The sequence below is a fragment of the Carlito syrichta genome, unplaced genomic scaffold (assembly GCF_000164805.1).
Source record: "Carlito syrichta isolate Samal-C Ts95f unplaced genomic scaffold, Tarsius_syrichta-2.0.1 Scaffold305773, whole genome shotgun sequence".
Taxonomy (NCBI): domain Eukaryota; kingdom Metazoa; phylum Chordata; class Mammalia; order Primates; family Tarsiidae; genus Carlito; species Carlito syrichta.
The window spans coordinates 714,025-740,565 of record NW_007249869.1 but is presented as its reverse complement, the minus strand read 5'-3'; the positions used below and the strand labels follow the sequence as shown (position 1 = coordinate 740,565).

General features: G+C 37.7%; 1 protein-coding gene across 1 annotated transcript in view; it reads right to left on the bottom strand.

The window, feature by feature from the left end:
• Window positions 1–26,541, bottom strand: part of LOC103264935 (receptor-type tyrosine-protein phosphatase gamma-like) — a 713,831-nt gene that overhangs the window by 254,618 nt on the left and 432,672 nt on the right.

Here is a 26,541-nt window from a genome sequence, read left to right as displayed (position 1 = left end):
CCCGGAGCATTTGGGCACCAACCAGATTTCCAACAAGTGATGTGATTTTTTATTATAACAAGGGAAATTACTTACTGAAACACAAAAAAGCGCCTCTCCTCCTAACCTTCGGCCTTATCCAATAGACAAACACACACATTTCCCGGGTGATCATTTAGCAAATCCTTTTTAAAAAAATCATATTGGCTCTGGGGTACATTTTTTGATGGATTTAGAAATCTGTGCTCATGAAGGAAGTTTATTTATTTGGCTAGGTTTCTGACTAGGTTAAAATCTGATTAAGCTAGCCTACAGGTAAATTTTTGTCAGCTGCTTGGTTTAAAATATGAGTCGGCACTCGAAAAAATTTGGAGATATTAGATTTAACATGGGGTAGAGGTTTTTTTAGGTAAGTGACAAATTATTTTTAAGTAGACACTTGCTTTTAGCCAGGATCTTGAACATCTAAGACTCCGGCTGCTGAATGGGGCATTTGAGGATCTGATTTATACTGACACAGCTACTACATTTTGCAGGGGTACGTGGGTGGCAGGATTGAATGCTATAAAAGTGAAGCTGGCAGTCACCTTCTATGACCAGAATAAAGTGGAGGCACTGGAGGTCAGTTTAAAAGAAACAACTCTGGGGATAGTTAGGGCAGTGGGTGAGACACAGACTTCCTTGCCCTCGCAATATTCCTCAGAGCTAGATCTGCCCAGAGGGCAGGTTCTCTGTCTTATCAATTAGTGATTTTTAAATCATTAGCAGAAAACCATTTTAGGCAAATATAATAAGCTTCATCCCCAGTTTGCCCTATTAAGTAGCCATGGGGAAGAAAGAAAGAACTATGATAAACAGGGGAAAGGGCAGGGCTTAAACAGAAAATTCCTATGCTGACTCCAAATGATTACTTGGCTTTGACTCAGTAGTAGTAAGGACAATAATAATAACTGCTACTATTCATTTGCTCATATGTCAGGCACCTTGCCAAATATTGTCAATACGTATTTGTTTTGTTTTACACAATAATCTTCTAAGAGATTTGTTATACCTATCTTTAAGATGAGAAAGCTGAGGATTGCAGAAGTAAAGTTACATGTTTAGGTTATGCAGGCAAGAGTGAAGGGGCAGACATTGAAACCCAGGCACACGTGTCTGGGTTCAAATCTCATGCTCTAACTCACTACGTTATTCTTTGTGCCTCTGAGGTGATCACAAGAGAGCTTCCCAGGATAACCATAATACTTTACTGAGATATGGAAAAGTCGAGATACATGGAACATAAGGGCTTGCCTAGGAAGTAAAACATAAGAACAAGTAGTTAATATAAAAAATACTTGAATGTCAAAAACATTGCATTTTCAATCTTTAAGCATGAAGTTTCTAAAACCTCTATAACCAAGAAAGGCCAATGTTTAATACAGTCATCATCAAACCCTTGTATGTGATAAAAGCTGCTTCAGCCTAAGAAATCAATTCCATTATGGCAATTTATGCAGTGACGCCAGTAAATCTATGAGAAATAAACTGGCCTCACTTACACCATTGATTACTCAGGCTTAAGACAGATGGCACTGCATACTTTAATGCATGGGTTGCAAAATCATTTTTCTCTTTAATAACATACCCTTTATTGAAAAAGAAATCATTTAAGCATCATGACAATAAAGCACTGCAATTTCTATTAACCTTTTCAAAAACTTGTGATTAGAAATGTATCAGTAAAATATGGGAAAGAATATGAAAATTGTCTTGCCTTCTAAAAGCCAGTACTTGAGGAAGCCACTGCTTCTCTTCTAACTCTAATAAAAATTCGTTAGGTTATTATTGAAGACTATATATAGCCTACCTTAATATTTGTTTCAAATCAGATTGTTTTTTATTATAAAACATTTGTGATTTTTACATTAGTTCACAAGAGAGTTGTTGTGAAATTCAATTATTTTTAAGGATAGGTAGATGATTGAAAGAAAATGAATAGAAAAATTGAGGTCACATGAAGAGAACCCAAAGGAAAAAAGGATTACTCCGTAATGGTTATATTTTACAGTTATCAGCAACACAAAATCTTGGAACACTTTGGTAATCCTAATAACTCAATAAAAAAAATAGATAAAAATTTGGTTGCCATAAAAAAAGTCATTAAAAAAACTGAAAAAAATGGGTTTTCCGTTGTATTGAATTAAAAATTCCAAACAACCAACTGTAGATAAAGAAACACAAACACTAAACTTTCTCAAAGTCCTTCCTAGTCCTTCTGCCAAGGTCGCAAAACTAAATTCTCAAACAGTAAAGCAAAATTCCTCTCAGTAACATCAACACATCTGCATCAACAATATGTGTATTGTTATATATACATTTGCACTCAGATCTATAATTTTGTTTCTTTGCTTTTTTACAATTAGTTCATTTCCTCAGCACAGAGGTGGGTAGTGACAGCTAAGACACCACATATTAAACATTTTTAGTGCCTCATCCCACTCCCTGTTCTAGTGTCTACCTCTGACTTCACTGCCCACATATGAAAACCTTCTCCCTTCTAGCTGGGGTCACAAGCATGACTTTCACACTCCTGGAAGATAACTCTTATCCCAATAAACAATAAATTGCTAAGGTTAGGTCAACACTGCAGAGGCAGCAACTTGCTTTTAAAGATGGATTATTACTGAAAATGTGGTGAATAATTACCCATGATCTGATACTGGTCAACTAGAAAATCTTATGTCAAAACCCACAAAACAAAGCCCTATTAATATCCCTAAGCCAAGTACTATGAATTCAAGTCTAAAGCATATATCAGATGTACTGAGTTTAAATCAATTCACTAATTAATCAATCCATATCTATCAGATAATACATTAGGGGTTAGAGAAGGAAGACTTGCATACAAAAGGTTCTACTTTCTTCAAAAGCCCACTTGATAGGAAGGGTAACACATGGTGAAAAGGCCAAAAAGTTGCTATAATGAAGTGAGTAAACTGGAAAATTCACCCACAGCTAATACGAAACTCAGATCGACTCTGACTTGACAGTACTTCTAGTCCATTTCTGCTTAATTATAGGTAGTGCAGGCTAAGTTTGATGGAATGGAAAATAAAAATCAGTTGATCATAGTAACAGTGTCAGATGTTCTTTTGAAGTTGCCGAGCATTAAAAAGCATAAGCTCTATACCCTTTTTTTCTAACAAAAATCCCACAAAGATAAAGTAGTGAATGTTCATTATCACTACTGCCAAAATAACTGCATCACAGGAAAGTGAGGAGCTGAGGGTCCTGTAACAGCATCTTGATAGAAAGAGAAATTAATTCCTTTCCTATCAGGATAGGCTACACCAAAGTACTGAACTAAGACTAAGACAAAAAAGACTTGGGAAAAAATGAACCTGGGTATCTAGAAAAGAGTTGTCAATGGATACACTACTTACTTTTATTTAGTCATTCCACAATGTATACAAATATCAAAACATCATGTAGTACACCATAAATAGAATTATTGTCAGTTAAAAAATTATTTAAAAAATTTAAAAGAAAACGAAACACACCCTCTCAAAACAGCCTTATTTCGTTTGGCTTTTCAATAATGACCAAAAAGCTAGACTTCTTTGAATAACTTCTTTTTTTTTTTGAGTTGGAGTATCACTCTGTCGCCCAGACTGGAGTGCAGTGGCAAGCTCCCGGCCACCACAGCCTCGACCTGCTGGGCTCCAGCGATCCTTCAGCCCCAGCCTTTCAAGTAGCTGGAACTACAGGCGCATACTACCATGCTCAGCTAACTTTTTATTTATTAGAGATGAGGTCTTGCCAAGTTACCCAGGCTGGTCTCGAACCCATGGGTTCAGGCAATCCACTCACCTCAGCCTCCCAAAGCGCGGAATTACAGGCTGAGCCACCGAGCCTGGCTTGAATGCCTTCTTATCTGAGGAAACTATTAGGCTACGTCCCAAGATAAACTTTTCAGATCTTAAGTATTCCCCAAAAGTAACATGGTTAATAACCATGTTATGAAGGATTACTGCACAGTATCTTATAATCTTATGACAAACCTTATATTTACCCAGGGTTAACTATGTTCCAAAACACCATCACAACCACTACCTTCTTTAATGCTTCCCACAGACCAGGAGAGTAGATTTTAAACTCTTCACATTCAAGACCTGACATTGACAAAGTTGGCCCAGGCATCTGAGAGCAGTCAATCCCCCAGGATTTGCATATCAGTAAAAAAAGGCAGATTTTTAGATACATCTATATTACAGGAAGTTCAGCCATTTTCAGTAACCATGCATGGAAAAGTTTTTTGTGTTTGTTTGTTTAGAAGTAAACAAGGATGATGAATAGAAAGTAATGCATAACTCAAAAATAATACTTGAAATATTCCAAACCAGATGGAGCACTTACTAACAACTTTAGAAGAAAAATGGTTGGAGAAATCCCAGCTAGAAGATGTAAAAAGAACTGGGGTGGGGGGTGGGGGGAGTTCTCTGGCTGAAATTTGCAAAACCACACCAGAGAGATGAAGGATATACATTCATATTAATAGCACTAGTAGACAGTTAAAGTAAATGTCATCACAATTCTGTTTTAGATCAATTCTGTATTTAGCTAAGGAGAAGTTCTGATTCTCTAATGTTTTCATTAATATTATCAGGGTCAAAACCACAATATCTGCTTATTAACATATTTATATATGAAGTTGATTTGAAGTTGTGTTTAAATATAACATAATTTATTCACAAGATAATATGAATTGTTATTGAGCTTTTCCCTTTTTAAATAAACTATTTATTTAAGCTTCAGCTTTTTGAAGTTAAGTTTAATTACTGATGTATTTTCTTAATAATGAGTTTATTTTGCTTTGAATTTATTGAAATTATTTTAATATGATGAAATAAAAAGTTTTAAAATAAGAACAGCCAAGAAAAAGAAAAAGCATCAGGTAAACAATATGCCACCAAAAAAATCAATTACTCATTTTTATTAAGTAAAATAACTAACAGGTTTTACTTCTGTAGAAATAATAGTTCTACAGAAAAGCCACTTATAGTGTGTGCACAGAATACCTTCGAAATGCAAGTGCCACTAGGTTTGTTATCTTAAGCTGTTGCTGGGTGAATTTCAGACCCAAAAGGTATATCATTTCAGTTCTTAGCAAATCGATTTACTAATCCACCCAAGACTCTATCAATCCTAGAGGCAATCTTTCTACCTATCACCAAAAACCAGGGTTCCGTCCCCATTCGTAAGAACATTAGACATGTCAAATAAATTGAAGGTCCTATTCAAATCCCAGTTCCCTGCCAGTTCTGATCTCTACCTCCATCGGTCATACCATAATCTACTTAAATTGAAAAAAGCCTGTTGGGTAAGACCTGTTGAACGTTCCACCCTCTCCTGAGCCAAGAAAAGGTGAGAAGCATTGTGCCTGCCAGTCAGATATGTCAAAACAAAACTCCCATCGATACTGGTACTAAATTTGACCAAAAGATACAGACATTTTATAATCTAGTTCTTAAAAGCCTGAGCTGGAAGACTTCTCATATGTTGGAATTAACAAAAATAAAGAGCAGTGGATTCATTCTTTTTTATTCAACAAAAAATTTAAATAGGTCACCTACAATGTGCATGGCACTATACTTGGCACTGGCACTAAGGTTACAAAAATTAATGAGACAGCGAAAGTCTCTGCCCAGAGGATGCTGGTAAAATAGTCACTTACAGAAGCCTTCACTGTGAATTTTCAGACCTGTAGAAAATTCATGAGACCAGTAATGAGGTTATGAATAAAATTCAATGTAAATTGTATTCTGTACATTGGAAAGTAAAAGACTAATTCGTCCTACAGAAAAAAAGAATCTGTTCCTCTCTAAATACTTTATTTGAGGTGGGGGTATAGGAAAAGAAAATCAGAAAACAATACTAAAGTTTGAATGAAACACTAATTGCAAAAAAAAAAGAGAGAAAGAGAAGTAAAGAGACATATGCACAAAATTTTACATATAATTTTAAGAAATGTATTAGGAAATCTTATATTGCATCCTGGCGGGGGGAAGTAATTAATATGAACAATTTCAGAATTTATACGTAAAGCTATATCATATAATATTAATCTAATTAACTTTTAGTAGACCACTCTGAACATTCTCAATTTATGAAGGTAAAGGTGGACACAGTGAGCTATAACACAAATAATTTTTACTTTGAGATTAAACATCTTGGATATGAAACCCAAACTTGATCACCAATTCTAACCCATGGGTATATCATGAAGGCTGAGAAAATGTATCTTACACAAAGAGTGCAGTATACACATAAATACATAACTTTAGTTTTTTCTAGTAGAAATTATTAGCTTCTTTTGCTTAGACTAATGTTGGCGTATATTCCCAAATGTTAACAAGTCAAATAGCATTAGAGTCAATTCTGCCTTTCACGTTCATGCCATATGCCTGATCCCTGAAGATCCTGAGCTTATTCCAGATATATGATCTACGTAGCTATAATGTTTACTGGAAGGGCTAACAGCAAAAGCCAAAATGTCCAAAAACACATTGTTAAAAATAAATTATGCTGCGTCCACACCATGGAGAGAAGCAAAAATGTATCAATCACCTGCTCTGTGACACTAAACCAGCTGCTTGTAAATACTACAATTTTAATTCCCACAAAAACTCTCATCAGCTAGATGTTAATATTAAATGTCATTTTACTGATGAGGGAACCATTAAAATAGATGACCAGAATCAAATGGTTGATAAGTGGTAGTGACAAGATGTGAACCTCAGCAATCTGGTTTAAGGGCCTCAACTTTGCAGCATCGATAAAACAGAGATGGTTCAGGCACCGTGGCTCATGCCTATAACCCTCCAGCATTTTGGGAAGCCAAGGTGGGAGGACTGCTTGAACCCAGGAGATTGAGACAAGCCTGGGCAACATAGTGAGACCTTGTCTCTACAAACATAAAAAACTTACTGGGAATGGTGACGTGTGCCTGTGGTCCCAGATGCTTGGGAGACTGAGGCATAAGGGTCCCCTGAGCCCAGGAGGTCGAGGATGCAGTGAACCATGATCATGCCACTGCACTCTAGCCTGGGCACCAGAGTAAAATCCCAACTGAAAACAGAAACAAACTAACAAAAAAAACCCAGAGATGGGCCCCTGGTGAGCATTTGGTGCTGCCAACCCTGGGTGTTGCCCCCGAACAGGTATACATAGCTATTTACTGGCAGTGAAAGATTTCCATCATCTAATAGATGGAAATGAGTTTATAAAAATCATATATAGCCAGCTGGCATGCCTAAGTAGGGTTATAAGTTTGCAAGAAAAACCCAAACTTCCTTTAACTCGTATATTGTTTGAATTATTTTATAATGAGCATACATTACTTTGATAACCATAAGACCATCAAGATTTGCATTTAGAGAAAAAATAATTTCTGTGCTTTTTTATGTTGCCTCTACACTTGATTCTGCATACAAAAATAAGGTCTTGGAAATGACACTAAATTAGACTCATTGTTCTGCTATTATTTTCTTGATCTTAAAGGAAAATGCGTTAATTGTGAAAAATCTGTAGAATGCAGCAGGATACAATTAAGAAAATCAGATTTCACTTTTGAAGGAATAAGAATACCACAAAATATAGAAAATATTCACAATTTGCAAACTGATAAAGCAGGCAGTGAACATATTCACTTTGATACTGACTATACTTATATATTTATTCTCTTGCCCCTGTCCAAATACTGGAAGGAAATGGGTCAAAATGATAACAGATCATTCTGAGATCAACAGAAAATTGTGCTGAACCTCAGACTACGAGGCTTCTTAAAATATTTTTATCCAGATGACATTAGACTCTGGTAAGATCTCTAACAGGATGATCCCTTTCACCTCAGTTTCCTTATCTGAAAAATAGAGATACAGGTTATTAACTGCTGCTTTTATGAAAAAAATGATTTTTAATAAGTAATCACCAAATGACACAATGCATGCAGAGTACTCTAAGAATACATAATAAGTACTTTTCAAAAATTTAACTATTATCATCCCAGAAGTTAAAAAAAATTTTTTTCACTGAAAATAGAAATTGTGTATTTTCATGGCCTACAACATGTTGTTTTCATATATGTCTACATTGTGGCATTACTAAATCAAGCTAATTAACGTATCTATTACTTCCCATACTTATTTTTTTGTAATGAAAACATTTAAAAATCTAGTCTTAACAATTTCCAAATCTACAACACCTTCTTATTAACTATAATCAACATGCTGTACAACAGATCTCCTGAATTTATTTCTCCTTCCAGGAGGTGTTTTTGATAAAACTATAGGAATATCTTTTACTTCTCAACACCTGATTCAAGAGGCCTCCAGAGGGACTTGAAGGATTTGATTTTGAAAAATCTTTCCTGAATTATGTGAAAGAGATGAGTCCTTGGTTAGCACTTCTTATTGGCTTGGGCACTATACTCCAAGCTGTAACCAGTTTCTTCAGTAAAGCCTGCTTCTGTAGGTCCTGGTTCCATTCTGGGGCCCCAAAGACCAAACTGATTCCTTCTTCTAAGAGAATTCCCTCAAAAACGTCAAGACTCACCTTCATACTCTGACTGCACACCGCTGTTCATTACAATCATTTCCTCTAGAACTGAGGCAGGCTCATTTTCTGCTCACTTTCTGTGTGCCTCCTATAGCTGATGCTTCCTCTCCCCAGTTTCCTGGGGGAATTGTCTCATGTAGAGTGGCCCACATTCTGTCCTATCAGGGTTGACCATCTAGGCATCTAATTCCAAGAGATAGCCTGCTTAATGCTACCACTGGCGTATTATCTGATGTATTCAAAACAGCTAAAACTTGTCTATAATATTTTCTTTTCCCTCAGATTACCATCTGAAGATGCAGCAATACCTTAACTCAAATGGTGGACTTTTCAGGCACTTTTGAGATTGATGTGGTAACTCAGAATCATTCAAAGAGACTGGCCTACGAGAAAAAGAGGGTGTCAACCCCAGAGTCTACAAATCATGCATTATTTGACTCCAGCTCCTGTTTATATTGTGAGATTCTAGTAAACTTTGGAGAAGAAACAGTGAGACTCTGAGCAAATGAAAAGGCATGGTATTCACACTAAAGGAATGCAGCACTTTATCTGAATGTAGGGAAAAAAAGACTGCCAACTGAGTGTTTTTGTTTTCACGTGCCAATAATAAGGAATGAGCAAAAATGATTCAAATTGGATTTTGGAAAATAAAAATATGCCTGCTTGACTTTGATGTAAATTCTGGTTAAGATTCACTCTGCTGGCCACTTTCATTCCATAAGACCAAGGGAGCTTGTTTGTCTTGTTCATCTTGTTCACAATGAAATTCCCAAATGCTCAGGAAAATGCCTGGTTCTTGATGAATAGAGAGGAAGACACTGGTCTGGGACGGAGTGAGGATGGGACCAAGGAGAAGAATCTGGCAAATTGGTAATCCCTTGTGCATGGGTGCTAGAGAAGCTTCTAGTGAAGGAATCTGCAGAGAAACGCAGTGCACAGTTCTCATGGCTTCTGCCTTCGCTCATGAATGAAACTGATAATCTCAATCTAAAATTCCCAGAGGCATGCCTTTTAGCTCTGCTACAGTAATTGCTCATGTACATATTAACAGCTCTCAAAAACATGGACCTCATTGACTAATTGAAACAATCTGTCTTGATATGCAGATGTAATGGTTGTTAATATAAGAGATACACTCTGGAAGAACAGACCTTAAAAGGATCATTTTCTGAGCCGCATGATTAACCTGCAGCCTTGCAGCATGAGGCAAGAGGATGAATGTGTTTATTTGGTAGTAACTAAGATATTTGGGTCTTTCACACCCTTGATACAAAAAGTAGTTGGAGGAAAGATTTGTTTCCTTAAATATGCTTTTTATGAATGAATTACGAGTTTTCATTATCAGGAATTAGAGTTTCCTACCCTTTAAACAAGAGGGCTGACAAGATGAGGATACAACGCAAAAATATTGGTTTCTTAATAAGTATTACTGCCTACTCTGCTGTGTTACTACTGTATTCAGTAGCAGACAAAATTCAACAGTGAACAGACAGAAAACTCCTAACCCCCCAAAAAAGTTTATATGCAGCATATGGGGAAGAGGGAAGAGGAGGCCAAAGATAAACAAATAAACAAATCAATAAGTAAATGATTTCAAAAAGTAATGAATGCTGTGAAGAAAATAAAACTGAGTAATATGGCTGAACTTGGTAGCTCACACCTGTAATTCCACCACTTTGAGAGGCCAGTGCGGAAGTAGCACTTGAGCCCAGGAGTTCAAGACCAACCTGGGCAATACAGCAAGACCTCATCTCAAAAATAAATAAATAAATACAAACTGGGTAATAAGAAAGAAAGTGACTGAATTGGGAAAAGAGAAAGCCTGAAATGGTATAATGAGGAGGATTAGGAAAGGAACATTCTGGAATGAAGAAAAAGTCAATGAAAACAAGGTAGGGAGAAGTTGGGGATGGGGAGTTGATGAGGGAGAGTAGGTGCCAAATCAACTCAGGATATGTAGGCCAAGGTAAGATGTTTGGATTTATTTAACGTGTGATGGGAAACTACTGGAAGAGTTTAAGCAAAGAATAATGTCATGAAAGCTTTGGTTACTGGGGAATGAGTGTATTATGGGGGGAGGGAAGAGAGACCTCTTAAGAATCTATAGCCACTACTGAAGTCAAAGATGATGATGGCCTGAACCAAGGTAGAAAGTGGAAAAGAAAAGAAATGGATGGATGCTTAATGTGAGCAACAAGAAGACTACTCAGATAATATTAACGGCTAATACTAAATAAAATCTTAGGCCGGGCTCGGTGGCTCAACCTGTAATCCCAGCACTTTGGGAGGCTGAGGCAAGTGGATTGCCTAAGCCCGCAGGTTCGAGACCAGCCTGGGCAAATTGGCAAGACCTCGTTTCTACAATAAAATCAAAAAAATTAGCAGGGTGTGGTAGCACACGCCTGTAGTTCCGGCCACTTGGAAGGCTGAGGGGGAAGGATCGCTGGAGCCCAGCAGGTCGACGCTGGGGTGGCTATGAGCATGTCACTGCACTCCAGACTGGGCAACAGAGTGAGACTCCAACTAAAAAAAATTACCTTAGAATATGCCAGGTTCTGCTCAGATAGACAGACTCTGTATCGATTAACTAAAATTTATCCTACGAGGAAGGGATTTATTTTATTAATATTATGTTTAATGATCACTTCTTTATTCTTTAATCTATAATATTATGCAATAAAAATTGGTGTATAAAACATATGCAAAACTGGAACATTGTATAATTAAACATTTAAAAGACATCTTTAAAAATAATAAATAAATGAAATGCTATAGAATATCACAGACTGGTCAGTTATCTATGATTTTTTTCTCCTCAAATTGTTGCTTTTGAAACCAGAAAGACAAAGTTGATCACCTGAGATAACATCACAATCATATGCCCCTCAAAAAGCATGTTATCCCCCAAAACAACCAGATTCAAACTTTTTCTCATTACATCCATCTGTGGCCCAAGCCATTACCTCTCCTGAAATATTACGATCATCTTCCAGCCTGGATCTCAGCATCCACAGATGTTCTCTACTCAAGTGCTGTCAGAAGGATCCTTCTAAAATATAAACTAGGTACCTACTTAGGATGCTGAGATGAGAGGATCGTTTCAGCTCAGGAGTTTGAGGCCAGTCTGAGAAACATAGTGAGACCACTCATATTAAAAAAAAAATTAGTTTTAAGTTTATTTAAATGCTAAAAAATATAAGCCAGATAACCGAGAACATTCTCTGCTGAGAATGAATCAATGTCTTCCCATCTTTCCTGCAGTAAAAGTCACAGAGCTTCCCATGGTCCACAAGGCCTCACATTATTACACCGACTATTCAACTATTCACTGACTGCATCTCCTATCATCTGCCCCTCTTTTGCTTCGCTCCAGCACCCTAAGCTCCTGGCTGTGCCTCAAACAGGGCAGGCAGGCTCCTGCCTTAGGGTCTTCCTTAGTGCCTGCAGAAGTGAAAGCCCCTTGAGGCCAGAATACTCTGTGTCCCTCAGGGAGAAGGCTTTGTTAATCAACTGAATTAATCAACACTGTGGATCATTTAGAAACTTCTCTAGAGAACAGTATAAGGAAGTAATTTAAACATTCTTTATACTGTACTATTATGGCATGGAAAAGGGCTCTCCACTGAACTACAGGGGGTGCCAAAAAAATGTATACATATTTTAAGCATGAAAAAAACTGGGCAACCTCTTCAGGTCCCCTGCTGCTATGGGAGTTTTTCTGTCCTCTCAATAAATCCTGCTTTCTCACTTAAAAAAAAAAAAAAGGCCACTGTCAGAACATCGCCGCCATTGCCATGCTAAGCTATGGTGTGGCCATGTGCTTTTTGAGCTATGGCCAGGCCATGTTTCCTGGCTTTGGCCCCCTTCCCTACCTTGGGCAGGTGAAACTTCTCTTTCTCTCTTTCCCTCTAACTTGCGTTCTAAATAAACTATATTTTCTAATCTAAAAAAAAGGAAAAACTATTAAAATTGAAATATTCAATATATACCAATAACAAAAGATGAATACAAGTCACATTTGACTTCTGCAATTACAAGAGGTGCTCAAAATAGTTACCATCAGCAACCAAACACTTCTGATTACGCAAACTAAAAGTAATACAGGGATAATATCGCTTAAAATGTATATACATTTTTTGGCACCCCCAGTATTTCCCAGCATATTCTCCTCATTACCAGTCTCACAGTATATACAAAATAAAAAGCATTCCAGCAGGGCTCGGTGGCTCAGCCTGTAATCCCGTGTTTTGGGAGGCTGAGGTGAGTGGATTGCCTGAGCCCACGGGTTCGAGACCCGCCTGGCCAACTTGGCGAGACCTCATCTTTACAATAAATCAAAAAATCAGCCGGGCGTGGTGGTGCGAGCCTGTAGTTCCAGCTACTTGGAAGGCTGAGGCAAAAGGATCACTGGAGCCCAGCAGGTGGAGGCTGTGGTGGCCGGGAGCGGCCACTGCACTGTAGTCTGGGCGACAGAGTGAGACTCCAACTCGGGGGAAAAAAAAAAAAAAGAGTTCCATGGTCACTGACTCTAGGAGATACCCAGTTAAAATAAAAATCAAGCAGATTTCACTACTGGAATATTTATCAAGACTCTATTAGCCCATTATTAGCCAGTAAGAGAAAGACACATTCTGTACCACTTCCTAAATCACTTTTTATGCGAGGCATTCAGATGAACAAGAATCCAGAAAATATACTCGGGACATATTTTTCTAAGGGTACTGCATACAAGTGTTTATGATATGTCAGCTGCCACTTACTCTCCTAATATGACACAAAGAATGGTGAAGAAAGATACAGAGACAGAGTGTCAGGGATAGAGGCAAATTCAAAGACAGAAGCAAACACAGAGTCAAACTAAGAAAGAGCAGGGGACCATGGGTGAGGTTTCTTTCACACCAAGCCTTCCTTGAGCAGGAACTGTGAACACTGAGGCTTGAACTCAGAACATTCCCTGAAATATTGAATCTGATAAGCCAACACAGAGAAGGATTTAATAGGGAGATTCAGAAGCTGAGGCTTTATCTGTATGGTAATAGCTGAGATTTAGAAGTTATTTTACTATTAACCCAAATATCTTCCATGTATTAACCTAAGTTTTAAAGTATCCTGTCTTGTAAGACATCTTCAAATACTCAAGAGATGAAATTTAGATTTTTAAATAAAATAAGGTTTTGGTGAATTTGCCCAGCTGGTCCCCATATTATCACACTAAATGTATCCAGAGCAGTATCTGTGCTCAATACAGCAAGCACCAGACCAACAATCCGGACTGGAAAGCTTTAGAAATTTCTTTCCCACTCCATTAAAGGGAGACGCAATGAAATTCTATATGAGGGATTTAAAGGGGAAAGGGGGAATAGATTTTCTTTCAAACTTGACTTCTTTCTATTCCTTATAAATCTTTCTGACCAACCCTTCTGAATGACGGTGGCACTAAAGAACTTGCTAAAGGCTTTAGATTTAAGAAGGCTTGAAACCTTCCCACTCAAATTTTGACAGGACAAGAAAAAAAGGCAGTTGGTGGTGTTGCTGAGCCATAGGCCCATAAATCCTCCTGACCTGAACTTACAATACATCTGATCAGGCTGCCTGAAGTCTCTACCTTCAGTGTACAAGGGTCTCCCCAGCTAGCTTTATTTGCGTTCCTGAGCTTGGAAGTAGATTCTGAGAATAGTGTTCAAAACTCTGGGAAGAAATGTTGTAAAAAAGAAAAAATAAGGGGAAAAAACTTAAAGCTTATGAAGAAAAACATCTGTATGGCATCTAAGTAAAGCTTTTTCAACAAATAAGTTAGACTTCAATATAAAATTGAACTACTATGCACATATTTTTAAACAAATATTATTGCTTGTATTTACAGAATACAATTATGTTGTAAGATACATATAGATAGTAAAATGGCTACTATAGTGAAACAAATGAACATATGCATTATCTCACATAGCTACCCATTTCCTATCCCCACAAGAGCAGCTACAATCCACTTATTTAGCAAAAATGAAAAATTCTGAATATATACAATAAATATAGTCTTGTTAACTAGCTTGATCGTGTTATTGGTTCTTTCTTTAGACTTGTTCATACAGATCTGTATTTTTTTGTATCATTTCAACTTACTTTTTTTTGTTGTTAGAAGAAAAGAAGTCAACTTTATAAAAAATTCAACAAAAGAATTCCTCCTAAAGAATTTCTCTACTCTTTTGGCTAGTTTATTATCCAAGCTCCATTACTGTGGTCTGAAATCCCGCAGTTTCCATGTGCTAGTACAGTAGTCATGACTTGCATGTGGCGAATAAACATGTGTAACAAGAATCCTGCCAGTCTGAGTAGTGGTATGCTGTAAGTGTAAGGTACAAAGTGGATTTCAAAGACTTAGTATAAAAACAGAATGTAATATGTTTCAGCAGTCACTGTTTATGTTAATTTTATGTTGAAACATTTAGAATATATTAGGGTAAATATAGTGGATTATTAAAAGCAAATGAATTTTAATTTATTTTATACTAATACTGCTATTGTATAATATAAATTGTATTACTGTATAATATAAATTGTATAAAACAAATTGCTAAAATAAAATAAAATTACCTGTCTCTCTGTACCTCTCTCTTTTAGTAGAGCTTCTGAAAATTTAAAATGACAATGTATGATTCATATTATATTTTCTGTCATTCAGTGTTGCTCCAAGTGATAAAAAATAGACTGAAGTGGTCAATCCAGATAAAAATCGTACAATTTTCCACTGATAGCCCTAGGCATAAAGCTGGCAACATATTCTGTTCCCTTCATGTCTTTCTCCCAGTATATTTTGTTATGGGTCCAGTCATTTCTAAATATTTGCAGTTCTTTCATTGTATTCTTTCAAATTACACAGGTTGAGCATCCCTAATCCAAAATCTGAAAAGTCCCAAAATTTGAAACTTTTTGAGCTCCAAGATGACACCACAAGGGAAAATTCTACATGTGACCTAATGTGATGGGTCACAATCAAAACACATTCATAACTTTGTTTCATGCACAAAATTACTTTAAAAGTGCATAAAATTACATTCAGTCAGGTGTATATAAAACAAATTAATTTTGTACTTAGACATGAATCCTATCCCCAAGATAACTCATTATATGTTAGTAAATATTCCAAAATGCAAAAAAATTCCAAAATTCAAAACACTTCTGGCCCCAAGCATTTCCGATAAGGAATAAACAACCTGTACAATAAGCAGCAGTTTAGATTCTAATAAAATTATTTCTAAAGCATCAGTGGTTCTCAAAACAACCTAAAACAAAGATAAGAGAAACTTCAAAATTACTTGTCAAGTAAAAAGATTTACGGTTAAGATTTTAGAGACATCAGAGCCCAGATTCTGGAGTACTGACAGTAAATCTCAGTCAATTTGCTAACTGTCATGGAAGCTCAGTCTTTCCATCTTTAAAATGGGTATGCTAAGAATATCTCAATCCTAAGGCTGACATGAATATTAAATGAGGAAATATCTGGAAAACATCTGATACAAGTAGTGTTTATTAAATTGTATCTACAACATCATCAATATTACCACTTCCACCATCAACACCACCCTAAGCCTTACTTTGGTTGTCTAAGGACCACCAGGATCAACAAGTTTCTATATGAGAATACTCCAATGTAACCAGTTTTTCTTTTTGGAGAGTATAATTTTTTACTGTAATTCTCAGTATAATTCAATCACTTATCAGCACACCACATGTTGGTGACACATCATCAAACAACCCTGAGCCAAGACCACATCTAAGAATGTGATGAGGACTACCAGACGTCATGGAGATTTGCCAGACCAGAGACCAAGGCTGTCTTACCTCACAAACCTATGCTCTGGGCTTTGCATAACTAGGCATTAACTTCTCCACTGAGCATTTTCTAAGTACGAGGGCCTCCTCAAATGCTCCTTTTAATTAACACAGGACACACATATAAAAGACCAAGCAGATGAAAATTAAACATTTCACAAGCAAAGGATGAAACATTCTGTTCTAAAATGGAATCTCTACTTCAATAAAGTCATTAAATAAATTTCAAACAATTCCCTTCCCATCTGATGGACGTCACTACACAGCAAAGCAAGATTGGCTACACCACAGAACAGCAAACACCAGATAACTACAGAATGAAGTCTTTAAAACTTCCAGCATTCCGTAAAGAGACGGGACAAGGAAAACAAGTGCTGTCTTAACATTTGTTGAGAAAAAGCTATCTCTCCATGAAAAAAAAACAAAACAACTTTTCAGAGAACCTGTAATAATTTCAGTGATTTAATTAAAGTGCACAGCACTGGGGGAAGGATGTGACATTACAAAAGTTATTTATTTATTTATTTTACATTTACTTGTTTATTATAAAGGATACAAATGAAGAGATGTGTAAGGTGAGGTACAGGGGAAGGGGTTGCTTGCCGTTTCCGTGCCCTTCCTGGGCATGCCACCCTCCAGGAACCTTCACATGTTCAGTTGTCCCAAAGATTCCAGAACTTTGTCCTCTTGGTTTTGTTTTTGCTTTTTTTCTTTTTATTTTAATAGCTTTAAGGGGAACACATAGTTGTTAGCTACATGGCCGCATCATATAATGGCAAATAAGACTGGGCTTTAAATGTACCCACCACTTCCACCTGTGTATATTGTATCTGATAGGTGATTTTTCATCCCTCCACCCTTTCCCACCCTTCCCCTTCTGAGTCCCCAATGTGCATTACAGCATTCTATATACCTCTGCAGATCCTTAGCTTAGTTCACACTTATAAGTGAAAACATGCAGTGTTTGGTTTTCTGTTCCTGAGTCAGTTTACTTAGAATGATGTTCTCTGATTCCATCCAAGTTGATGCAAAATACATTATTTCAATCTTTTACATTGCTGAATAATATTCTGCGGTGTATACACACCAAATTTTCAATGTGCACGATCAGTTGATGGACATTTAGGCTGATTTCACATCTTTGCGATTGTAAATTATGTTACAATAAACATTCGAGCTGTAGGTGTCTTTTTGTGTAACAACCTCTGTTTCTCTAGTTGGTTTCTCTAGTTCCTTGAGGTGTGATGTTAGGTTGTCAATATGTGGTTTCTCTAGTTTCTTTGGTTTTTTTAGTTCTTTGAGGTGTGATGTTAGGATGTCAATATGTGGTTTTTGAGTTTAGTTTTGTTTTTTAATGTGGGCTTTAAGTGCTAAAAATTGTCCTCTGAGCACAGCTTTGGCTGTATCCTAGACGTTTTTGATGATTGTCATTCATTTTGAGGAATTTTTAAACTTCCATCTTAATTTTATTGTTAACTCAAAGATCATTCAGGAGCAGAGTGTTTACCTTCTGAGCATTTGTTTAGTTTTGCAAGTTCTTCTTGAAATTAATTTCTAGTTTTACCCAACTGGTCTAAAAAGGTCTTAATATGATTTTGATTTTTTTGAATTTATTGAGACTTGATTTGTGGCCTATCATATGGTCTAGCTTAGAGAATATTCCACATGCTAATGAGAAAAATGTATATTTTATAGTTTGAGGGTGGAATGTTCTACAGATATCAGTTAGGTACATTTTGTTCTAGTATCCAGTTTAACTCCAGTGTTTGTTGACTTTCTGCCTTGATGATCTGCCTACTGCTGTCAGCAGAGTGCTAAAGTCTCCCATTATTACTGTATTGCTTTCTTTGCTTGGGTCTAGCAGAATTTGTTATATAAAGCTTGGCACTCTAGCGTTTGGTACAGATATGTTTAAAATTGTTACATCTTCTTGTTGAATTGATCCCTTTATCATTATATAACAACCTTGTCTTTTCTCACTATTGTTAACTTAAATTCTGGTTTATCAGATATGAGAATGGCTATTCCTTCTTATTTTTTGGTTTCTGTTTGCATGGGATATTTGTTTCCAACTCTTTACTCTTTAGTTTATAGGAGACTTTGTATGTTAAATGAGTCTATTAAAGGCAGGAGATACTTGAACTGTACTTTTTAATACATTGTCCAATCTATATCTCTTAAGTGGGACATTGAAATCATTTACAATTAGAGTTAATAATGATATATAAGATACTATTTCATTCATCAGGTTGGTTGTTATCTGTTGCTTTTTTCCCCCCTCTATTGTGTTGGTGTTCTATAAGACTTCCAAACTTCCAGTGCTTTTCTACTGATGTATTTCAGCCTTTTGTTTCAGTATTTAGAACTCTTTTGAGTATTTTTGTAGAGCCGGTCTAGTGGTGACAAATTTTCTCAGCATTTGCTTGTCTGAGAAAGACTTCATTTCTCCTTCTCTTATGAAATTTAGTTTTGTGGGATACAAAATCCTTGGCCGACTGTTTTCTGTTTAAGGAGATAAAAGATAGGGCCCCAACCCATTCTGGCTTATTGGATTTCTGCTGAGAAATCTGTTGTTAGTCCGATAGGTTTGCCTCTGTAAGTTATTTAACACACTGCTCTTATAATTCTTTCCTTCACATTAACTTTGCATAACCTGATGACTATATATATATATACCTTGGGGTTGATCTTTCTGCAATGACTTTTCCAGGAGTTCTTGGGGTTGTTTTTGTTTTGTTTTGTTTTTTTGAGTCAGAGTCTCTAGGCTGGAGTGTACTCACGGCCAGCCCAGCATTGACCTGCTGGGTTCAGGTGATCCTTCTGCCTCAGCCTTCCAAGGAGCTGGAACTACAGGTGTGTGTTACCATTCTCAGCTAATTTTTTGATATATTGTAAAGATGAGGTCTCACCAAGTTGCCCAGACTGGTCTCGAACCCCTGGGCTCAGGCAATCCTCTTGCCTGAATCTCCCAAAGTTCTGGGATCACAGGCTTGAGCCACCTTTGGGCTGTTTATATCCCATGTTAAAATCTCTGGCAAGGCCTGTGAAGTTTTCTTCAATTATTCTCTCAAATAGGTTTTTCAACCTGTAATTTCTCTTCCTCCTCAGGAACAACTATGATTCTTAGGCTTGGAAATTTTATATAATCCCATATCTCTTGGAGACTTTGTTCCATTCTCTGGATTCTTTTTTCTTTATTGTTATCTGACTGGGTTAATTCAAAAGTCTTGTCTTTAAGTTCTGATATTCTTTCTTCTACTTGTCTTAGTCTACTGCTAAAACTTTCTACTGCATTTTTGTACCTCCCTGAATGAGTCTTTCATTTCCAAAAGTTCATCTTTTTTTTTTTCAATTGTGTCTACTTCTTTGGAAAATTTTTCATGCACGTCCCAAATATTTTTCTTTTAAATTTCTTTATACTGGTTTTTAACTTTCTCCTGAATCTCATTAAGCAATTTTTAAATAAACCTTCTGAATTCTATCTCTGGAATTTCAAAGATTTCATTTTGGTTAGGGTCCATTGCTGAGAAGTTAGTGTGGTCTTTCAGAAGAATGGAATAACTATTTTTTGTTTTTTCCATATTGTCAGAATTATTTTTCTAGTTCCTTTTCATTTCATAGACCACGTCTTCTTGTTTGAGGTTGGCAGGGGGCTGACACAGGCACTGTGGAGTTCTTTTGGTTATATATAGGCTTTGTGTGGTGATTGTCAGAATGCTAGCTGTGGTGGTGCTGTGTTGAGTACCTGTATAGGCTCAAGGCATCCTGAGTGGCTGGGATGGCTTGGATAGTGGTATTAGCTGGAGTCTGGGATCAGACCAAGTGGAGGTATTATATCAAACGTAATGTGCTGTGCCTGCTGACCTCTAGTCAGGAGTCGGTGCTTGTAGGAGAGAGCCACCTGTCATGGTGGCTGTGGGCTTTCTGCTTGGCCTATGCTGCCCTACCAAAGTGCCCAACCAACCTAAGTGATGGGCAGGGCCATAACGACTACCAAGTTTTCTGTCTGTTTTGACCCTGCGAGAAAGCTGGGGAGAAAAAGTTCTCAAGGTCCCCTCTGTGTGTCCTACTGTCTATCCAGTGGGGACGGCCATTGTTTGCAGAGTCTGCACAAAAGAGTTTACTGAGATGTGAAAGGTTACTAGGGCAATGAGTCCCATCTTGGTCTCAGGCAGTCTGTGTTCAGAATGTAAAAGTGGGGCAGGTCTCAGGTCTTCTCATAGAATCCTGCCATGGTCAGAAACCCTCTGTGGTAGTGAAATTTACCCTTGGGGCAAATGAAAGCATCAGGTTTTCCAGTTGCCTCCCAGGTCAGCTAGAAAGCAGTTGGCAGCAAGGGTTGAGTTCCCAAGAAATGACCACTGAAGCCACTCAGGGATTCTTTTCCTGCATTGCTCATGGCTTTCGGTAGAGCACAGCTGTGAGTTAGGCAGTTTCTCGTGAGGGAATGAAGTCCTGTAAGTCTCAGAGGGATCTTCAGTGTCCACAGCAAAAGCACAGAACTTCTGAATTCCTCTCACTCACCTCCCCAACTGCGACTGGATGCTGTTTGTGGTTTGTGTGATGATTCAGGCTGCTTGTGGTTTGTGTGATGATTCAGGCGAGTCTGACTAGTTCTAACACAGGCTGATCAATTCTTGTCTTCTTTGCATTCTATGGATCTTATCATTTCTCTGATGAATCATGGGGTGTATTGCTGGTCTCTTTCCTCTCTGAGTGTTGAGGAACTCTCTGTACTTTAGTTCACTCCATGGGAGAAACAAATGCTATCTGCTTCTCAGAGGCCATCTTAAATCCCTCTCACAAGTTATTTTTTAAATTCTATTTATTTATTTATTTATTTTTTAGTTGGAGTCTCACTCCTGTTGCCCAGGCTGGAGTGCAGTGGCATGTTTACAGCCACCATAGCCTTGACCTGCTGGGTTTAGGTGATCCTTCTGCCTCAGCCTTCCAAGTAGCTGAAACTACAGAAGCACACCACCATGCCCAGTTAGATTTCATGATTTATCTTAGAGACAAGGTCTCACTGCCCAGGCTGGTCTTGAACCCCTGGGTTCAGGCAATCCTCTCGCCTCAGCCTCCCAAAGTGGTGGAATTACAGGTTGAGTCACCACACCCAGCCTCAAAAGCTATTATTAATTGGAAATGTCTCAGTCCCCCTCTAATGACAGTTCTCTCTAATGATAAAGCAAGACAGCATCAAGTTCATGAAGATGAGTTGTGCTGGAGCCTAGGGAGAGAGTGGTGCTGTGCCAGACCTCTGTGTGTGTCATAAGTATATGAACTTACCAGCAAGAAGGAAGGCAGATGCAGGTCACCTGAACTATAACCGAGGGATCATCACAGGACAACTGTCTAACTAGAATGTGATACAAGCATTACAGGAAAGAACCAAGATCCATTTCATAAATTGGAAAGAAAATCATTAGTCTAGTTCTCAGTAGGAAGGCAGGATCGGGGCAGACAGGAGAGAGTGCAGGAACACGTCAAGGTAACACACCTGAAGACGTGGACAGGAAAGACTGCAGGCCCTAGCAGAAAGCTCAAATGAGAATCAATCATTGAACAAGGTCAGCCTAAAACTAGAACTTATTGCTGGACAATCCTTAATTTTGCCTAAGAATGTTGTACAATATCATGACAGAGAAGGGAGAAGAAGACAGAAGTACCAGGACATACCTACCCTATAGACAGACAAATAATTCAACATGCCTGTGTCATGGTTGTAACTACCCAGTACATGAATTGTTTAGACATGAACAATTGAGGCCACACAACAGACTCAAAATCTACACCCAAAGTATTTTGTTGTTGTTATTTATAATTATGGTGCAGAAACTAATTTGGTGGTAAAAGCTGATGTATTAAAAGCAAAGAAATGTAAAGCTATTTAGAGTACTAATATTTCCACTTAGTGTGACTGACTGATCATCTGCTTGCCACGAAATATTATCGTATTGGAGGGGTGCAGTTCCAGATTCTACTGAGTATCTTCTGAAATATATACAGTATGTCGGCTACAATGCTTTTCTTAAAAAAGATTATGAATTCTAAAATATTGGGCCTCAAGGGTTTCAGATAAGGGACTGCCGACCTGTACCATATGGTAATGTGTACACAGTATGTATTAGGAGAAATGTCTCTGCTCCTGCTCATTCACTAATATGCTCTAAACAGAACTGAAATGAGCCAGCTGTGAGTTTCACCGAAAAGGGCATACACAATCTACTTGGATCATTTAAGCTTATTGAAGACTTCAACTCATAAAATGCCAATATGTCTGAATCAACAACTCCCACAATCTTTTATTATAATAAGTAAGATTTTAATTACCTCAGACAACAAGCATGCAAAGGACCTCCACTTTAATGAGCTCTCTGAGATTTAATCTGGAGGCTTCTCTTTGCATTAACTCCAACTTCAGTTATTAGTGGAAACACGGCATGATTCAATTCCTATTAGTGTTATATGAACTTTTATTTACGTTACCAACAACAGAACAGGAAATGAGTGTGAGATAGGGGGGAAAAATTAGGATAGGACAGAAGCTGTCATAGATAACTATGGCTGGATAGACAACCAACAAGCCAAGTAGTCATGGAAGAACTAGACAGGACATCACTGTTTTAATTATTGGACTATTCTGAGTTTTTTTACTTTAAGGATACTTAATCATATCCAAAAAGTCTGTTTTACTACATAGAGTAATATATTCCCAGGTTCTAGGGATTAGCGAGTGAACATTTGGAGGAAGGGACAATATCTTGGCTACAAAAACTCCCACAGGCCTCTCTGCATACCACTTGCCTCAGGGCCTTTACATATCTCCATTTACGAGCAGCCTTCAATTCATCTCTTCTATCTTCATAAACATTGCTGTCTCAGCTGTGACTTTCTAACTTTCCTTTATGTCCCAACACAGAAGACACTCAAGAAAAACTTACTTTAGGCAAAAAATAAACCTGAATAATAGGCGGTAGAGGTATCTGAGAACTCAAATTGGGTCTAGTTTTCGAGACTTCAACCTGTAATCTGACTTCAATTTCCTTTTCAAACTGAGCTGGAACAAATGCTGGCAATTGAAGAGCTTTTGCCTTTTGTTTTTACAAGGACTTTTATTTCTTAAACCTATTAGACTGGATATTTTTAAATATAGAAACTAGAAGACTAGTCCAGGATTTCAGCCAGGAAAATGCGGAGAGATTTAATTTCTGGATGTCTACAAAGTTGTCATAGAAAAACTCAAGGAATTCCTGGAAAGCAACAAAACCTACAGAGTTGAGTTTGTTGCCATTGGCCCTCGGGGAGCAGATTCAGCTTCTTGTGGGGCATATGCTTAAGATTCAGCCTGCAGAGCTGGAGCACAGAGGGAGCTGTTAAGTTCCCAAGGTCCTGACTGCATCTCAAGTAGAGACTAAAGGAACCAGGACCAGCAAAGCTGTTACACATAAGGCAAGGTACATTTCTTCTCTAAAAATCTCAAGATGGAATGATTTCCCAAGAAACAAGTCCTCATTAATCAAACATATTTAGAGTGATGTTACTTAGGTAAAGGATCACTCAATTCCACTAAACACATGTTTACTCCACTAAACATGGTGACACTAGTGACATTTTGGGGATGGACAATTCCTTGTAACAGAGGTTGTCTTATGCATGTTTAGCAGCATTCCTGGCCTCTAACAACTAGAAACTAGTAGCATACCACTGTCACCCATAGTGATAAACAAAACTGTCTCCAGACTCTGTCTAATGTCCCCTGGGAAGAAACACTGTCCCCAGTTAAGAACCACAGCTATATTCTACCAATGCTAGTAAAATCTTCAACAATGACTCTCCTGTAGCCATCATACAACATGCATACAAGACAAATAATGTCCCTGATGCTAATAAGTAATTCCATAATTAATTAAATTTTCTTACTTTGATTCTAGTTTTTCAGAAAATGATATCATTATATAAAAATAAATAAACCAGCTGGGCTCGGTGGCTCAGCCTGTAATCCCAGCACTTTGGGAAGCCAAGGTGAGTGGATTGCCTGAGCCCGCGGGTTCAAGACCCGCCTGGGCAACTTAACGAGACCTCATCTCGACAACAAATCAAAAAAATTAGCCGGGCGTGGTAGCGCGCACCTGTAGTTCCAGCTACTTAGAAGGCTGAGGCGGAAGGATCACCGGAGCCTAGCAGGTCGAGGCTGCGGTGGCCGGAAGCGGCCACTGCACTCCAGTCTGGGCAACAGAGTGAGACTCCAACTCAAAAAAATAAATAAAAATAAAAATAAAAAATAAATAAACCAAGTCTAAGATGTTCAAACTGTAAAAAAATCTCAGGGAGAGCTAGATGTTAATAAAGAGCTCAAAGAAAGCAACTTAACATCAACCATTACAGACACGCTCTGGGCAAAGTAAGGAACTTTCCTGTGCATACTTTAAAGTTAAATTTAATCCAGTTACCTTAGGTCTCTGAAATTCAAGTTCCTGCAAATATACCATTAAGTAATTTGATATGTTTATCACATCTTTAAAAAAGCAAGCTATGAACCAGATCGGCTTCAATGAGGAACCCAATTAATATAGGCAGCCATACCATCTGACATTACTTAAAAGAATACCCAAACAGCCTGGTCAAACAGTAACTCTGGGCATTGTGGTAGTCACTTCTAATTAGCTTCTGAATTCAATGGCTCTCTTTAAACAATGGAATGAAGTATTCAAGTAAAGTCATAAGGTTTCAAAAGAATATTCATCTCTTCTAGGTATTTTCCAGAATTAAGTTTAAGGAGGAGACAGGCCATCTTTGCATTAGGGAACATTGATTACAAATGAGGTAAAGTTCCCACTTCCTAGTTCCAGAGATCTTTTCCAAGGTAACTGTCAGATAAAGTTTTCAAGCTTTCAGGACAGGTCTTTCATCCAAAACAACATGAAGTGAACAAATGGAAACCCAACTCTAAGACAAAGAGGCCTCAGAGCAAAGCTGGCTGGACACAAACTACCCCTTCAACTCATACTGACACTGGGAACCTGTTAGCAAGACCAGAAGGAAAACCCCGCACTTAAAAACATGATGTAATTTTGTTTCTAAGAATCAAGTTTTCCAAGTGCAAATACAGCTAAGACTTCTAAGAAATGATTCATTCTAGTCAAAGGGTGGAGGAAAGCCCATTAAGTAGAAGCCCTATCCATGAGATATATAATTAGCATGACTAGGACAGGAAGTCTCACAGACAGAGGAGTCCTAATGCAAGGAAAATTGTGGTGTTGAGAATTTGTCAACTAAACAAGAAAAAATATGAAGCATTTTATCAGAATAGTTATCTCTGGCTTGTCTAAGAACAGTGGATGAGAAACAAATCTGTATGTTAATATAAGCATCAATTTAAAAAAAAGGAATTTTACTGATCTTCTCATTGTATAGAGGAAGCTTCAAGGATCCCTAGGGGGCTCATGAATGGGCTTGGGGAGCTAGGGAAAATGATGAAACCCTATCAACTGTAAGTAAATCTATGTGTAGATACATACATATATTTTCTTTGTGAAGGGGGTCACATGAATTCATCAGATTATCAAAGCAGAACAAGACTTAATAGAGGTTATGAAATAAGTAGGATTTGAAACACTTCCCTGGCCACTAATGTGATCAGCACATTACCAGTTCAAAGTCATTCCACATTTGAGTACAGTCATAGGCTGAAATCACACCCACTTTGTTCTTCCATAAACGTATAAGACTTACCACGCGGGGAACCCATCAAGAAACACACATTTATCACAACAAAAGAATATTCATTCACGGATCACAATTAAAGGAAAAAATATGATTAGCAATGGAGGGGATGTGATGTCTCCAATAAAGGAGTTGGTGAAGTGCTCCCTTCCTCACCCTGTCTCAGTGCAGATACACATCAGTACCTGACCTAGTACTACCATGACCTTCTTCTTCTGTTCAGCAGCATGGATCCATGAGAAGACGGACATGGGGAAGCAAAATGTCATCATCAATCCTAGCAAAGTTAACAGCGACTTATATCACCAGTGGTCACAGCCTCTTCCAATAGCTGGCTGGAGGAAAAAAAAAAAAAAAACTTAAAACAACTTTCCATCGAGAGAAGGTTCTGAGATTCCTCTTCACATT